The following is a 7123-nucleotide window of genomic DNA, read 5'->3' on the forward strand; positions in this document are numbered from 1 at the left end:
GCACACACATGCTAGCATCACAGGCTGCCCAGGGCTACACACAGTCACTGTGTAGGCAAAGGGCAAGTTAAGTATACAGCAACTGAAGTTTACTTGAGTGGGCCGGTAGGCACCACTCCAATAACAAAGGTAAATTGGCCTCTTCAAACTGATTCTTATGAAAAAAAAACAGGGGTGTTACCAACACCACGCTCATGTCACTTAACTCCTGGCAAGGACAGTAGCCCTCTACCACAATAGGGGTAGCACCTGGTGTGCCCCTCCCGGGCCAACAAGACCGCATTACCATGAGGCAGGTCTAGGTCATGGTGCACATGCATGATCCATGTTTGCCAGGGGTGTGGAATTTATTAAAATATCTACTTGTCCAGGAGACTGGTTGCTTCTCAAATCTACTTGTCCTGTAAAAAGATCTACTTGTCCCCTGGGTGCCATGTAGTGTGGTGACAAATTATGGCAGCAATCTCATTATGTAAGAGCTCTGATAATAGCCTCTCTGATTATGCCAGGGCTACTACCATATTAGGGCTTAAATACTTGCAGTTTCAATCCCTACTGTAGCAATTTCCTTATTTTGCCACCTTTCTGCAGATCTGCATACTGAGGCTGGAGGAAGCAGTAAGCAATAGTTCCAGGGCTGGAATGCCTTTGAGTCTGCAAAGCTACTAACCTGCATGTTTTAAAGATTTTCACCAGCTTCTCTCTAATATTTTCCCATAATAAGAAAGGTTGGACATTTACTCCTGACAATGGCAGAATTAGAACTTCTTCCAGGGTTGGGAAGAAAGTGGCTGGAGGGAAAATGAACTTGCAAATGCTCAATAGATTTTCACATGAGCAAATCTACACATTGTATTTACCCATGCTAAAATACAGTTCACAAATATTTTATAGGGGTACAACATATACCATGGGTGCACTTTTGTGACTTTCTTTAAGAATTTGGGGCCACATGTAGGTAGGTTCAGATTTGCGACCCGCAAATTGCGAGTCAGAGCGACTCGCAATTTGCGAGTCGCAAATCCGAATGTAGGATGGTGTCCCTGACACCATCTGTGATTCGCAAGGGCTTCGCAAATGCCCACCTCATGAATAATCATGAGGTGGGTCGCAATTTGCGACCCCCTTGCGAATGGCGGCCCTCACAGGGATGGTGGCCCTCAAAGGGATGGTGGCCTGCTGGAGACAGCAGACCACCATGTCTGTGACTGCTTTTCAATAAAGCATTTTTTTTTTTTTTGTAATGCAGCCCGTTTTCCTTAAAGGAAAACGAGCTGCATTACAAAAACGAAAAATGAAACGTTTTCGTTTAATTTATTCAGAGCAGGCAGTGGTCCACAGGACCACTGCCTGCTCTGAAATTTTTTTTACAGTGACATTCACAATGGGGAAGGGGTCCCATGGGGACCCCTTCCCTTTTGCTAAAGTGTTAGCACCCATTTGAAATGGGTGCAAACTGCGATTGGTTTGCGCCCGCGGTCACAAAACAATCCTACATTGCACTGCGAGTCGCAATTAGGAAGGGAACACCCCTTCCTAATTGCGAGTCGCAAACTCGTTTTGCGATTCGGTAACCAGGTTACTGAATTGCAAAACTGGGTTTGTGCATCGCAATGTGCTTTTTGCACGTCGCAAACAGCGAAAGTCGCTGTTTGCGACATGCAAAAAGCTACCTACATGTGGGTCTTGGTCCCTAATTAGGTCTGGTGTTAACAAAGACATTTAGTTTTTATTAAACTTCTATTTCTCTCTCTTTCGGCTGGCTTTACTGTGAGTGATCGCATTCTGCTCTTCCACAAGGAGCATATTGGCACACAAAGTAGTTTTGTTCAGTGTCAGGAACTACAGTGGCAATCAGTGATGTAACGAAACTGGAGGGTGCCCCTTTGCAAAGAACATGGAGGAGCCCCCTCTCCAGACTCACTCAGGGCAGGTGCTGTGCTGAAGGGGCCCCCTGGAGGGCGGCTGTGGGGCCTTTGTTATGCCACTGGTGGCAATGTGTGCTTTTAGAGTTCAAAAACTTTTTTTTTTTTTTTTGCCAGTGTTTGTTACAATGTTGAGGGCCTGGTAGCTCCCACAACAATAAAGTGTTACAAAAGCCATGTCAAAACCAGACATGCATTGATGAAACTAAAAGACTTATAAAAATATGTAAGATCAGTTGGCTTTGTCAGTGTTTGTTTATTTTCATGCTTCCCATAATCGTGTTGAAAATGGTTATACTGATTTTCCATTAGAAATATTTTTGGGAAATACTAGCATGCATCAACACATTTTACTAAATGACACTTCATTTGCATCTAATCAGAGAGCATTCTGGGAGCATTATACTTAGCCTCATAGCCTGAACTTTTCAAACATGTGTATACACGTTTGTTTGTTTTTTTGTACTGGAACCAACGTCAGTAGTGAAGTGTGACCTTAAAACATTTATTTACAGCACTCACCCTAATAATGAAGGCTTTCAAATAATGAACCATAAATACAAGTTCGAACAGCATTATCTTTTGGAAACACATTACCTCAACTGCAGAGAGCTCCACTCTCTGTAAACAGGCAGCTAAAGGGTTTGTGCTGCAGAGGGTTGGGCCTACTTGTCCCAAGGACAAAGTAAACATAAAAACGTGTTGCCCTTGACCCCAAACAAGATGTCCCGGGCGTCGGGCTATAGGAATTCCACATACCTGGTTTGCCCATGACAAAAAAAATCAGTACCAGAGATCTAGATGTTGTTGCATCAGGGGCACTCACGGCAGGACTGCACGTCCGTCACCATGCAGAAAACTTTTCCGTCCCAACAATCTGTGACCTTTCTCACCCCATACAAAAAGCCTAGATAACGCCACTGCCATTTACATTCTCAGGACTGTCATTTTATTGTTTCAAAAATAGTTTGCAGCAGATTATATCCTACACCATCTTGACATCTGGTTTTAATTTAGTGCTCCACTATTTTAAACACCAGACATCAAAGTAACGTTGCTGTAATTGTTAAACAGCACTCTAGCTAGTCCACCAAATACTTCACATGTTAAAGGTCATTGTTAGTTGCACACCTCTCTCCTGATACCACGAGAAACCCTGCACTCATGCCAGTACAATTTCAGTACATACAGTTTGGTAAGTACCCACTTCACAACTAAATGCTTGATTTTATACAGACCACAGAATCAGATATTAAGTTTGCTACCGGCCACTACTCAATTCACAAAAGAAATTAGGCAAGCATTCTTGAACATTAATTTATGTTTTCTTTTACCACTCATGAAATCTACATGAATAAATAATGATCTGCCTCAAACACACAATCAGCACATAAAACTCTAGCATTCGCAGTCTTGGTTGTATGCCAAGCACACGCTCACCTAGAAGTCCATACAAACGGCGTGGGTAGCAGACCATGCCTTAGATTTCTATCAGGGTCCACTGAGCGGCTAAATCTGTCACTATAGGTTATCTGCAGCAAGGCAGACCAAACTAAACAGCGAGATAACTGAATGCTGACTCGACGTGTTGCAGACAGCAGTTTGTACCAGTGCTTAATTTGTGTAAAAGAAAAAGTGCCAGGGCCCTCGTAGGGAGGCCACTGCCACTTACACCACACAGTACTACTGCCAGCATTGCCAATGATGGTACCTACACAACTACTAACCATCATACTGCCACAAGTGTGACAATTCAGACTATACCAATATAGAATATAGCTGTAAGGGTGGCTTAGGCGGCAGGCATTAGTTGTTTTTAATGTATACTGAATTAATAAACAACTTGTTCTCCTCATCTCTAAATTACACAAACAGCAGCACCATGTGGAAGCGGTCATAAGGGCCGGTGTTGTGAAGGTGTCGAGCACCAGAAACCGCCAGCTCGAATTAAGCACAGATTCGTACAGAAGCTTACTTTAAGATTAAATTACGATTCTGTGCTGCTTAGTGTTATAGTCTTAGCCGCTGATGTGATTTCTGAGTCATCCTAGGTAGGACATACCCTATTAGCTGGTTGACATGTATTAAGTACTTCTACTCCATTTAGACTACGCCATTCATATTGGTTTTAAGGGCTAGGATATGGACTGGGGACAGAGAAATAGGAACCAGGGTCGAGACAGAGTACCAAAACCAGTGCACAGTTAGGCTTCAGGATCACAAATAAGCATGAATGTTGCAAGCATTCAAACACAATAAGTGCAATTTGCCTTCCCCCACCCTCAGAACATAACCCATACCCCTCCCTCCATCTCCCAAATGAAAGAGCTAGTCACAACGTCGGCCACCCACTAGAGGTTGAACAGATACACACTTGCTTCAGGCAGTGATGGCTGGCATAACCCAAAGCCCCACTACGAACCACCACGCAGAGATAACACAATAGGCACTTAACATTTACACTTGTTAGTTTGCAAAACTGCAAGATCCACCATCACTGTCCCCATGGAATATTTACATCTACATGATCTACACCCTCCAACACACCAAAATCAATCTATCAGTCAGGGGAGAAATCTCATGTGGCGAAGACCCACAGTATGAATCACAACTGTGGATCTAAGTCTGTACAAAGAGACTAAGTAACTGACAAACAGGGAACTTGCAAATATCCAGTAATATGACATAATTGCCCCTTCTCACTGTCCCCATTTAAGTCACTATTCTTTAAGGAGTCGACAAAACACCCAATTATTCAACGACCACAACACAAGCGATGGTAGGACTATAACTGGCACTGACAGTTCCATACTGAAGCTGGAAAAGAAGAGTTATAATACCGTCAAATGTAGACACCGCGACGTGCAAAAGAAGGTGGATCCACACGGGTAGCCATGCACATAAATGAGAATGCATAATTTCTGTTAAAAATGCAGAACTGAACATTGTCAGAACAGCAGATTCCAGAAGCTGGTCCAAGCCATGTACGCTGTCCAACCCAGCCTTGCCTGTACAGTACATACCTGAAGTAACTGCTGCAGGTGAGAAGGAGTCCAGTTTGAGAAGATCAGAACCTGAAGTTTGCAGTCAGTTAGAGCTGGTAGGACTGTTTGGTGCCACTGTGGGTCCGTAACAGTTCTGCGCCTCTCTTGGACAGAGATGTCATGCAGCAAGATGGAGGCAGCAATGTGCTCTTCTGCCTGAGCCGTTGTAACCTACGCCTGCCAGGAAACACGACAACACTATTACAGGTCAAACCAATATATTATCGGTTGTTTCCTTGTCTGGGTCAGATCCTGCCTAAAGCTAATCTACGTTTCCTTGCAGTTTATACTACCAAATTGATACATATCAGCCTGCTTGATGCGAGGGGTTTATTTTCTGGCTCTTCAGCTTTGACTAGTTGCCACAATATGTCGTGGCAACTACATACACGGAAAGTGCCAATGCGTGTCTTTGGCATAACTCTTCAATTGTCGAAGCTGTATAAATGTGTCACACGACACCAAAATGCTTTTCTAAACGTACTATTATATTTAAATGCAATCGACTGGGTGAAAATGTAGGAGAGAAAGGGTGGTTCTTAATTTCATGTTCTTTATATAAGTCTACTTTTTGTAGCAACGTCTGGTGCAGTTACAATTGCCTGGTTTATTATGCAGGACGTCTCAACACAATACCTTTGGCACAAACAAGTTCGCATGAGAGCAGCAAACCAGAACATAAGTTCCTTCACACAATAGGTGACAACACCCTGTGGAATGCTGTGCACACAGAACCCCTGACCCACACCGGCAATTGCACGAGTTACTTGGGCATGGACTAAGAAATGTTAAGCAGGTCTTTAAATTCCTAACACATCACAATGCACCAGCGCGTAAGGAAGCTGCAGTGTTTGGGAACAACACTGGTGTATTACGCGACTAATTCCTGCCAAACAAAGAATTTGCCGGCATTGGCAGCTTGCTCCAAGCTAAGAAAGACTGTCAGAGAAAGACTACAATTACAAATTACATAAATTTAAAAAACCGAGTAACTTCAAGACCATAATACTTTTTTTTAAGCAGAAAAGGACTTCTATGTCGAGCCACAATTTAAGAAAAGGTAACTCTATTTTTCCAACTTGAAGAGCAAATGTCCTATCGCTGACAACGGACTTTTACACGAGAACAACTGTTAACACCTGTCCCCTTGTGCTGCAGAGCTCGACCTGTTGCGGGTGGGAAGACGCGGATCCGCCACGCCTCCGCAGAGCGGCGTGCGTAGAATGGGAGAGTCGCAGCTGCCTCGCACTTTCCACCACCCCCCTCTTCAGGGGTCGAGGTGAAATTAGTGCCCGATGGGATATAATTATACAAATCGATGAGTTCACACGCCGATATCGGCCTCAGCTCTGCGTACAAGGAACGGTAAGAACACGGGGTTAAACCCGGGACCAGCAGTTCTGTCAAGGAAAGGAGAGTAGGCTACAAATCTGACACGCTGATGACGCGCGTTCTACCCGGATGGCTCTAGGCGCCGGATAGTCCCAAAGAGTCTGCTGCCAGGCCGACTCGACCTGGGGCGGCCTTGGATAAATTTGCATAATAGAAAGTCCTCCCTCTGACAGAAGGCGGGGACTTTTCAGCAAGTAATTTAAATTCTGCGAGGAGCGTGTACTTCATGAGATACCACAGTCAATCAATAACAGCCGAGAGGCCCAATCGCGAAAAATCTAATTAAAAGTTTAATATATCTTAGCCGCTAAATAACTAATAGTATTTCCATTTGCCAATCTACCGAGAGTTAGCCCAATCAATCACAATTCTATTAAGGACAAGGAGGCGAGGATTGTGCATTTCTTTCTTCACTTTAATAAAATAGCAGTTTTCCAAGAAGGCACGAAAATAAAAATATCACAACTGCATATCCCATGGGGAGTAAGTGTCCATAGTAACAGCAGTCCAATCATAAATCGTTTGCTTTACCCAAGTGTGTGGCCTCCCTTCCTGTTTCTCTTTTTCAGTGAAGGAAGTTAACCTTGAATGACTGATCTTCCTGGGTGGCATAATCCTCCAGTCCTTGTTCTTAATAGAACTGAAACTTTTCTTTTGTTAGGAAATTTTGTATTCTATGTCAGGACCGGAAGCAAGGATTATGCATGTTCACAGTTTACTTGCCACAAGGATTGCGGCCTCTGAAATAGGTTTGAAATAGAA

The 7123-nt window shown here is 43.7% G+C and overlaps 1 protein-coding gene across 1 annotated transcript in view; it reads right to left on the reverse strand.

Moving 5' to 3' along the window:
* The window catches only part of KCTD18 (potassium channel tetramerization domain containing 18), a 122017-nt gene extending 115616 nt beyond the window's left edge, over positions 1–6401 (reverse strand). The window contains exons 1-2 of the mRNA XM_069225773.1: positions 6109–6401; positions 4949–5146 (exon numbers count right to left, since the gene is read on the reverse strand). The gene's annotated coding sequence lies outside the window, so the exon portion shown is untranslated. The remainder of the gene's footprint in view (positions 1–4948; positions 5147–6108) is intronic.
* Positions 6402–7123: the final 722 nt, after the last annotated feature.

The sequence above is a fragment of the Pleurodeles waltl genome, chromosome 3_1 (assembly GCF_031143425.1).
Source record: "Pleurodeles waltl isolate 20211129_DDA chromosome 3_1, aPleWal1.hap1.20221129, whole genome shotgun sequence".
In the NCBI taxonomy this organism is placed as follows: Eukaryota; Metazoa; Chordata; class Amphibia; order Caudata; family Salamandridae; genus Pleurodeles; species Pleurodeles waltl.